The sequence below is a fragment of the Aplidium turbinatum genome, chromosome 4, assembly GCF_918807975.1.
Source record: "Aplidium turbinatum chromosome 4, kaAplTurb1.1, whole genome shotgun sequence".
Classification (NCBI taxonomy): Eukaryota; Metazoa; Chordata; class Ascidiacea; order Aplousobranchia; family Polyclinidae; genus Aplidium; species Aplidium turbinatum.
The window spans coordinates 35,457,551-35,468,575 of NC_137475.1; positions in this window are offsets into that span (position 1 = coordinate 35,457,551).

Below are 11,025 nucleotides of genomic sequence, written 5' to 3' on the forward strand. Positions count from 1 at the left end.
TCCTAGACAGCAAATCAACCGTTTTTTACATTGATTCAACTTTTGCAGACGTTAAATCAATATAAAAATAAACGGTTGCTTTGCTGCCTGGTGTTGCTCAGCATTTGTCTTTCTAATGCTGTCTGCTTGAAACTGGCTGCCAATACATAACCAGTGCAAACTCACTGGCATGCTCCCTTTAGTAAAGTGACGACACAATTGTGGTTCTGCTAAGGTTGAATCACACTTAAGCTGATATTGGTGTAAATAACTGCCATTATTTAGCGGCAAAGTTGCAATTTTCATCGAGAACTTTTGTGTTTTTAGCTAACATAGGCATGAAATTTGTTACTGCATTCATATACTCGTTGTTTGGATTATTATTAATATGCTTGGTTGTTGCATGTTCTCTGTGTAGCCTACCTTGAATCAACATCTTTTAATGTAACGACAAGATTTTTGCCCTTTTTTGATACCCACACACATATTCTTCATGGTGGTATTTTGATATTTGTACATAATTTCATTTGCCTCGACTATTGAACTAAATGTAATGAAGTCTTTTCTAAGTACGCAGGGGTGCATGCCATTACGACGTGCTTAGACCGTGCTATCATGCATTATCATGGTGTTATGAAAGTAATTCTTTAATACGTTTCAGTGCAAATTTTTAATTAAAATTCCTAACGTTTGTAGCCAACAAATATGTTCAATCTCGACTGTCTAAAAACGTACTGCTTTCGTTTAAGAAATTAAGAACAAATTTTATACGTATGTGAAATGAGAGAGGTGAGAAAGATTATGATTGTTAAAGGCATACTAAATGAAATTTTCAAACGGGAATTAAGCATTAAAATGCGTAAACTGAACATTCAGGAATACATTTCAAAAAAAATTACCGAAAAAAAATTGTTTTCAATGGCGCTGGCAAGGCCCAAAGTCCAATGTTTCATTTATTTTCATTTTTTTTTCAAAATGACCAAAAAGTGCAAACACATCTCGAGAATACGTCATAAAAGACAGCAATAACAAAAGCCACGTTACAACATCTGGTGTTTTAACATCATATCTGAGGTTTTGAGCAAACTGTCTGATGTTTTGACGTTGAAATCTGATGTTTTGATGTACATACATACATGGCCTACAGTTAAATCGCCGGCAGTAACAACTGTTGCGTGATCAGCTGATTGCTCGTCTTTTGTTACGTAGACTGTACAGTCGCACGCTTCGCTGCTCAGGCCCATTCTGGTTTTGAAAGCTCTGACAAAAGTACGCGCAGAATGCTGATCAGACCGCAATGGAGCAAAATTTTATTGAAAATCGTTTTATGGTAGCAAGTTAAACACAAAGAACGTGGAAAATCGCCAAGTCAGGTTTTTCCTTTAGTATCCCTTTAACGTCTGTATTAGATCAGTCACATTGTCATTACAAAGTTGTTTGTTCTTTATTCTTTGCTGAAGGCGTTGCATCACATTTGATCGAATGAATTGTATCAATCTTAATGTTAATTGATGTTTTCTAAACATGAATTTAATGCAGTTACTGTTTGCGGACACCATGCTGCGTCAGTACAAGTTATTTTGTTGTTCAGATAAAGTTGTGATTGTGTTTTAATACAATATTTTAATCATGTATGATTGCTTCAATGAAAGACATTCACTGTGCGTGCAAAACAATTTCTTTTTAAAATGGGACCGCCTTCACCATTCTGTGATCACAGATTCAGTTAAAAGTCTGCATGTTTTTTCCTAAACAAGTTTTTATCGTGATTTTTTGTAATGAATTATCGAAACTGTTTTGCTGTGTTTTCCATTTACGATCATGCTAATACAGCTCTTTTGTCTGACCGTTTCTTGCATGTTTGACTGTAGGCCTACATAGACCGAAGTTACCAATTAACTAAAATTGCACGCCGAAGACATCTAAAAAGTTACAGAAGACCGCGTACACTGACGTATGGTAACGCAATGTCACGGAAACAAGACTTTTTGAGCATAAGGACGTCTTTGAGATAGAGCACAGTGACCACAGCCTACTGCACGGGAAGGGCCCATGAGCTTCACAGCGTGATTTTCGAAATAGACGAGGTTCCCTCCCTACAAGACAGCGAACATCGCCAACTAGTAGTCTTAACACAGTGAATGATTGCGCTGTTTCGGTGAGCACGAAATTGATATTTGAGCAGGAAATTCAGAAAGATACACGCGAAGCTCTTGTGATTTTCAATCCGTATTTCGTGAAAGATTGTCAGGTATTTTTTAGGAAATTTTTGCTAGTTTGACATGAAATACCGGTTGAAAATGACAAGAGAAAAAAACACAAAGTGAATAAATTGTCGTGTTGTTTCTTTTCATCATTATAAAATTTCGTTTGGTGTTTGCAAGATTATTTTAATGCATATAGTGCTTCGTGGCTCAAAAAAGTTCACATTGATCTTGCATACCGGTACCGGATTTTATAACTTAACCTAACCTCCACCGAAGGGCGTCATAAGATACTGAAGCAACTCAAAATGTTATAGCGTAAGTTATCTTCTGAAGAAAAGTTGCAGACATTTTTGAGCTAATTTAATTATAACCACAAAAACGAATTATAGCCATGTCCAGTTGCCATCAATCATTCGCATTGATATCATAACACAAATTCGTAAAAAAATATTTAAATTTCGAAGCATTGTAGGCTATTCTTTCATTCCAAATTAATGGGTGGCAAATTGCTATTAATAGGTTTACAACAGGTAGACTTGGCTGCAGTGTCAGACAACCCCATGAAGAGGTGTAGGCCTGCATGCTGTTCAAGGTTGTTCTTTCCATGAATTAATAAAAAAAAATCTTCACAGCCAAAGACGTGCAATAAATTCTCTTAATCGCTCATCGAATTTTAATAACGTATTTTTGGTTTCACGAATTGAAATATTGTGCAGACAAAATTAAAGCATGGCCTGTGTTTGTTGGCATAAGTGTGATTTGATTAATCAATGTTGGCAAAAGTCAAGCAATAATAATTATGCACATCAATATTTTCCATTGAAAAATCTCATTTTTTTCATTATGAGACTCATAGTCTACTAGCCTGCTTTAGCCTACAAAAGAAACAAGCTTTTGACGAAATGTGTCAATTCAATATTTTTAGACGATAATCATGCAGTATTAGCTATAGCTTACAAACCTTAGTGAGGCCAGTGTTTTTTTGCAGAAAACAGTTTGGTCTCAAGATAATTTTTGTGAAAAAATTACTTTATAATTTCGTTTTAAGTTTTCACGGAAATCGACCTATCCCTATCTATAGTAGCCTTAGCCTAACCTATATAAAATTAATCTTTAGTTCAGCTTTCACTATTGTTTAAAAACTATACTTCAATATATTGAAATGTTGGGAAACTACTTGGTAGTATTGAGTGTCTTTGGGCTTCTACAATATTCAGAAGGTGAGAGTAGGCTAGATTTGCTTTTGTAAACTGCTAGCTACTTACACTCCTACTGTAGCTGAGCCAACTTGTCATAAATGCAAATTGTGTCACTCAAATAACTCTTGAAACGGAACTTTATCGAAACATCTTACATAGCCTAAAAGTGAGTAAGGTTGTTGGTAGGCTACCTCGTGGTGGATAATGAATAGGCCTATGAGCAGTGTTGTACGCGTCAGTGAAATAAATTGACGGCGTCAGCGCGAATTGCCTAAAAACTTTACGGCGTAAAGTAGGCTACTACGTCAGCTCTCAAAGAAATTGACGGCGTCAGCGCTAATTTCTAGCGCTATTCTAGCCAGGGTCTCACAAAACGGAAGTATTTCAGCCAAGTTTAGGCTAACAATAGCTGTGAGCAGGTATTATGTTTTGAGACTGTATTGTAGCCTAATTAGCTGCTTAGCCTATCAGCTATTTCCTTGTAGAAACACAAGCATTTCAAAACGTTTGTCTGACAATCTGCTGCGTTTGGGACGCATAATGTCGTTTCCAAGTGAAAACATGTGTTCCACAGCAGCGCTGGATCGTATTGGTGTGTTTTATTTCAAAAACAAGCCTTGAAAACGTTCACTCGGAAATGTATCACTGTTCCAAGCGTGCTGTGATGATTTAGCATAGGCTACATAAATCTTTTAACGAGGTCCACTGCAACAAAGTCGCTCTTTTCAGGGGCATAGAGCTCTTGAAATAAAGTTAAAAGTATCTTCAACCTCAGCGATGACATTCATTGATTTTTCGCTTTCTCTCTCTGATACGTTTCCTGTTCCGTGTGACTACGTTACCAACAAACCCTTAATTAATACAGAGTTGATTTTCTTTGACGTTACACAACATTTGGAATTGCTTTCTGCACATTTCAAGTTTCAAGAAGTACTTTTCAAAAGAGACATATGAGAATTTTGTCTCGTTTTCGATAGGCTACTGCTTACGATATGAGTGATCAGTTGATCACCATTTGGCGAACTTCTTCCACTTGTATTCCAGGAAGCCATTCCAACCAACGCGAAAGCCGGTAATTCGGTTGAGCCGCGCTGGCCAAAATAGGCTACATTGTGAAACTCTCACTTGTGAAACGAGATAACAAAAAATGACGCACAGCGCTTGACGCTTAAAATCTGCAAAATAGTTGATAGCGTTATCACTTCTGTCAATTTAAAAAAAATGACGGCGCTAGCCTCAGCGTCAACAAAAAGTTGACGCCGTCAACGTACAACACTGCCTGTGAGTAAAGTTGCTGCATGAAACCATCAACATTGGCTACAGCAGGGAAATGGGTTGCAGTTGTGTCAATTTAATTGTAACGCAACTAACCTACAGTTTTTAGAGTAGGCTAACGTTGAAACGGCAAATGAAAAAAACATCTTTAAGCGAAAAAAAAAATAAATCAGTAGTTGCATCCGTTTATATGCTACAATACAAACCTTTTGCAGGACTACAATGTTGGAATTGCCAAAATGCAAATGATCTTAGAGATTGCATGGGAGAAGGCTTTTTGGAAATATGTCCTTCTGACAAGGTGGATCTCAAAATCGTAAAGCAATAAGAAAGTTTTTAAAGGAAGAATATTAATAGGCCTGTTATTTTTTCAACTGCATTTACACTTCAGGCAAGATTCTGACACGAGTGTTGTTGCAGGATGTATGTGAAAGCCTTGTCCGTCGAGAACATGGAATTCAAAAATTATTCAAACAATGCAAACAAAGGACAGCTTGTCAAAAACGAATGTCAAAGGTATGTAAGCACGACGTTTATGATTTCTAACAATAGCCTAAACTATAGGCTAACCTAATTATACTGTAGCCCAGTGGTTCCCAACCTTTTGGACCTTGCTGCGCCCTATCAAAGAGATAAATAATTTGCGGCACCCTGGAAAAACTGGATCAATTTTATGAGGTTTCTGTATTAAAAATAACTATATGAAATAACACAGAATGAGTTGTACAGTATAGCGCGCGTAAATAAATGTATTTATTCAAAAGTCAGTGTGAAATTTGGGCTTGACTTCTTGTACAAAGTCCCTTAATATCTGAGGGCATTTCTTTCTCGCGCATTTCTTTCTCGACTATAGCCTACGCAGTCGTTTTCGTTGTTTAGTTTTTATGTTCGATAATACGGAAAATCCACTCTCTCATAGGTATGACGTGGAAAACTGCAGCAAAAGCACAATAGCTTTCTTTTCAACGCAAGGATATTCATTTTGAATTTTTATCAAGAACTCGTCAAGAGACATCTGCTTGTGCATAAGCTTAAAATTTCTATCGTTACGAATGTCAATTAATTCTTCTTCTTCTTTAAGATTCAAAACAATATGAGAGTCCAGTAAAAACGGATTTCTTACCAGTGCGTAATTTTCCGTGGACAAGCTGGAAAAATACTTCTCAATTTTTTCTTCCAGTGATTTTAGGTGCTGAGTTATTGAGACAACTTCTTTGTTCTTCATTTCAGAGAATAGTGAAACCATGTCAAAGTTTCCGTTCTCCACTTTTAAGGACCACATTTGCAGTTTTTCTCTCAGTGCTTTTATTTTATCGGTTAAAGTTAAGAGAGTTTCATTTTTGCCATTCACGTTATTTAAATGGTCGAAGATATCTACTAAATACGCTAATTTGGAGACCCAACAATTGTGCGTTGTGAAACGCAAAATAAAATCATGAAACCTGGCAATAATAATGCGTTTCAAACGTTTTTATGGAAAGAACAGCAACCAGTCCAAATCTCTTTTACGTTGTTTTTTCTGGGTGAGAAAACAAAGGCATACCGCGGATTATCTACTTAGCCTACCGCCAGCGACTTCCCTACTAAGCGACTCTTCAGAAAGGAGCCTGGAATAACTGGGAGACGCAAAACTTAATACGCACTGAAAATCGGTTAGAAATAAATAAATTCCGCACTTAACGGGTTAAAGTTAAAACAAAGCATGGGCCGCAGTATTGCAATATCTTGCTGCACCCTTGAGCATTGCCATTGGCACCCCAGGGTGCCGCGGCACCCCGGTTGGGAACCACTGCAGTGTAGCCTATAAGCTACTTCTAATATAAACTTATAGCATTTCTACTTAGCCTAGTTGTAAACTAAGATATATGGTATGGTTTGGTATTATGTAATGACGTAGTCGACTTAGTGCTTGAGAGATGAAAGCTCTTGTACGGCACTTAGAAGGGTGCTGGTTTGACATCTATGTAGGCTAGACTGAGCACGCGATGCTTTTTTGGTAAACATTGAAGGTATAGACACAGAAGTCGACTTCTCTAGCTTAATTCTTGTCTTTTTAATTTGAATGTATGCGGATATATGCGTGGTTGCGAAAAAAACAACTTAATGGCGTACTTGCAAGTGAACACGAAAGTTGGCTTTCGTCTAACCAACTATTCGAATGCTTATTCGTCTGAGCACGGCATGACTGCTTGCCAAGGCCGCTCAAACTTGATTTATCTACAGTATTGTCTCTGTTGTACACTTTCATCAAAGATTTCAGATCTTTCAGATCTTGTTAAACGTATTAAACAGTAGTGTTGAAATACTGTCTCTGTTTTTATATAGAATATTTTTTCAATTGGGAAAAGAAAAAGGTGTAATGAAGAGTATGCTTCATCGCTGTGTAGCTGTTGCTGCAATGTTGATCAATGTAATGCCGATGAAAGAACTTGTCAAGAAAATAAGATTGCTTCTGGTAAGCAGGATCTTCCAACGAATATATATCTGGAAATGCAACTACGCCCGATGCAATCGTATGCTGTACTCCTAACAAAATGTGATTTTTGAAATACCACTGATGCTAATTTCCATTTGATTGTTTTTCACCTTTTATTTGTGTCATGAGGTCATGAGTAAGTTCGCATGAAACTGGAGAGACTGCATAGCCAACTTTTTCAGAACTACTTTCAATGTTTCGACGACCACCTATGGAAGTCAGATGTTTTCACCATGCTATTATTTTTTTATATTCAGTGGACACCCGGTTAAAATGCCCGCGACTTAAATTTCTTTACCACGGAAACGTGAGGTGTACCAGAGGGCGAAACATCGGTTCTCGATGTCGGTTCGGATGCACAAAAAATAATTATAGCGTTTACCCTCCAAAGAATAAACAACTGACATGCTTACCATCTGGACAGTGGGACAGGCCTGAACCATGTTGTGCACGTAAGCTGTTAAATCTGCTTTAATCTACTTACCCTCGAAATTAAACGCTTCCTTATCACTTGGTCTTTTCTTTATAGGCTACTGTATCTATTCTAGACGATGTCTCATAGCATTAAACTTGAATCGACAACATTTCAGTTTGAAATTAAGATCGACTTAAGTAAACCGGAGGCCTACTTCAACATGAGAACAATATCAGGTTACATCCAAACAATTAGCACTTTTATAACTTTTAAACGATTTTTCAGTTCCATGCCCTCCCCACTTAATCTACGACTTTATCATTCTCAAGTACGGAACCAACAACACATCACCTTCCCAACGATTTGTCACTTCTAACATTATTAGATTTTTAGCCAGGTAACAAGTCGTTTTCAAAATTGGCAGCCGCCTGAGATTTCTCAATAAAGTCAATACCTAAAATTTGTTTTAGAAACCCATTTTTACCATTGATATGTTGCTCTTATATAGCCTACTGCAACATCTGATAATTCGTTTTCTTTCCTTGAATACGTGCGTTGTTCATTATAGAAAACTCCATCCTTCACCGGAAATAGGATTTCTCATGTCCAGAATTCAATTCAGCAGCGAAATTCATCATTCCAACAAATTCCTTTTTCATGAAAAACGAGGGAGAGACTTGATTGAAAATACACGTAAAAGACTAAAAATATTCTATAAACAAAACTTGCTAGCCTACATGTGTTATGAATGGAAAAAGTGGGCTCATGCATTTAATGTCATATTTGTCATAAGTTAGGCAGGCCTTATTGTACTTTACAACTGCAAAGGTTTTCAACGATCGTACTTTTTTAAAGTTTCAATCACATTTGATCATCTGACAATGTTTTTGTTAAAAACAAAAATCCTAATGGCTTACAAGAAAAAATAAAACGTTTTTGTTTTAAAATCGTCTGCTTTTTTCGATCCCTGCTATCTTATGGCATGCTTGATTTTCCCAGTTATTGCTACTGTAACTGCTGGAATCATTTCCCCATTTAAGGTAAAATTAAAACTCCATTAAAAACATTCTATGCCAGTGCATATTATTATAAATGAATGGTGAATACGGGTGAGGCGCTATGTAAATGCTGTTATTTTGGAGTAGAACTTGCCTACCCTACAGTGACATCTGAAGCCTAAAGGGACCTTCGAAAAAGTATCACTAGCCTATATAGCAAAATGTCACTACAGCCGAAGATGTTACGACCGAAGTCACTATAGACAGTTTCTACTGTAAGCCTACTATTATTATTTTTCGCTTTGATGGTGAGAAATACATAAGTTGAACAGAAATTTGTCAATCGGCTTGTTCTTTTAAACCAGGGGTGGGCAAACTTTTTATCTCGAGGGCCGCATTCAGAATCTGACTTTGTTCGAGGGCCGCAGTAGGCCTATAGTATAATTAAGATTATAAGCCAAAATATAAGACCTAAAACAATCAAAGCACAAGCTTTTATTTAGTTTTAAAGTGACGAAGGAAATGAAGATTTTATATAAAAAATGTTTGTCTTAATTATTTATTTGAATACAACCCACATCAAGATAACACTTTGCCAGACGCACTTTAAGCAAATTACACAGATTACATCTGTGAGCGAATTAACACAATCAGAAAAACTGTCGCAATCGCCGCTTTTCTCTCTACCAAGAGCCTTGGCCTTGATCCAAGACTAAAACAAAAAAGAAAGTCTCATGATGCGACAGGCCGAAGTCAGAAATTTCGATTGTAACGTAATCGGCTGTTTAGCAATGGCTGCTTTGGCGCTAAGAATAGCCATGCATTCATGCAAGATCACAATGTGGCTGGGGAAACAAACTACTACAATGCGACAAAAAGACTATGATGTATCTATCAAGATGAAATATATGAAGAAAAAGTTTAATTAAGTCATTGTAGTAATTAAAATTTTCAAGCAATTTTAGGATTATGTTTTTATATAATTGCTTCAGGCTTTCGCATGCCGCACAGAAAGTTGTTTTGGGCCGCATGCGGCCCGCGGGCCGTAGTTTGCCCACCTCTGTTTTAAACTATTCTTTTAATTTTAGCCGATGATCGTGTAAATGGAGGTCGTGCTCTTCGGTGGGCGTATGAAAACTTGAGAGGAGGCAGCAGTAGAAACCGGCAGGATGTGCGAGATTTAGTCATAGTAATCACGGACAAATCCTTTGATGACGATGTTTCTATCGCTGCTAAAGCTTGGAGAGACGCTGGTGCTTTGGTAAGTTGGACTAATTGTTAAGTGGAAGTTTTTAGAGCAACGTGTTTTCGGTAAATTTCATTAAGCTTGTGTTTTCTTTAAAAACTTTCTTCAAAAGTAAAAAACGTAAATACGCCCACAGTAGCCTAAACCAATGGAGCTTACCAATGCGGCTTTTACCAGCGTCATTTTCTACATATAAAGCAGGTCACCCTACGTAAGCAGTAACCAAGTGAAACATTGATCTAATAAAAAAAATAGAAAGTTTTGCAACTTCTTAAAACTTTCAATTCTATGCTTGCCATGATCGTTTATTGTGATTTGGCATAGCCTAGGCCAGTGCTACTCAAACTTTTTTATGCCGTGTACCGGCTGAACACCTTCCATCACTTGGCGTCGCGGTCAATTTGCAAAAAAAAAGACAAGAGCAAAGTCATTATTACTTTTGTAACAAATACACAAAAAAAAACAAGTAAAAAAACACTTTTATTAATGGTCTTTCGAATTTTGATGCGAACTGTGCGCTTGCTTATTTGCAACCAGCTTATCCAATTGCGGTTCAATGGAAGACAATCAATGCTACTCGAAGAGGAGCATGGATATCCAACACGTTTCTGTGTTTTCCCTTTAAACAGCTCATGGTAGAAAAACCAGCTTCACAAAGATATGTAGAAGGGAATGGAAGCAGTGTTTTAATAGCCATGGTACACAGTCTCGGATATTCTGCTTTTATTTTGACCCAGAAGCTTGCAAGGAGTTTGATTCAAAAGATTTTCGCAAACCTTCACCAGCAGATAGATCCAATAATTTATCTTTTAAATCGACACTTATATTTAACTCTTCTACGTTTACAATTGATGCAAATGAGTTTCGAATCCATTCATTTCCTCTTCGTGGATCTTTTTGTTCCGGAAAATAATGTTGAATACGTTCCACCAAATTTGACAAATGTTCTGTGGCAGTATCTTGAACACAATTTACGTCCAAATTGTCTCCAGCATCGTCAATAACAGTAGCTAACTTAGGAAACATGTCGTAACAATTGTTCGAGACTTGAATCTTCCATGCTTTCAGCTTTCGTTGCATGCCGTCAATTTTATCTGCTGTTGCAAAAAGTGAAGCATTTTTTCCTTGCATTGAAGTGTTAAGGCCATTTATAATAACGAAAATGTCAGTTATGTAAGCTAGCAAAGCAAGCCATTGTTCATCTAGAAATAGCTTCGCCCAATCGCAGCG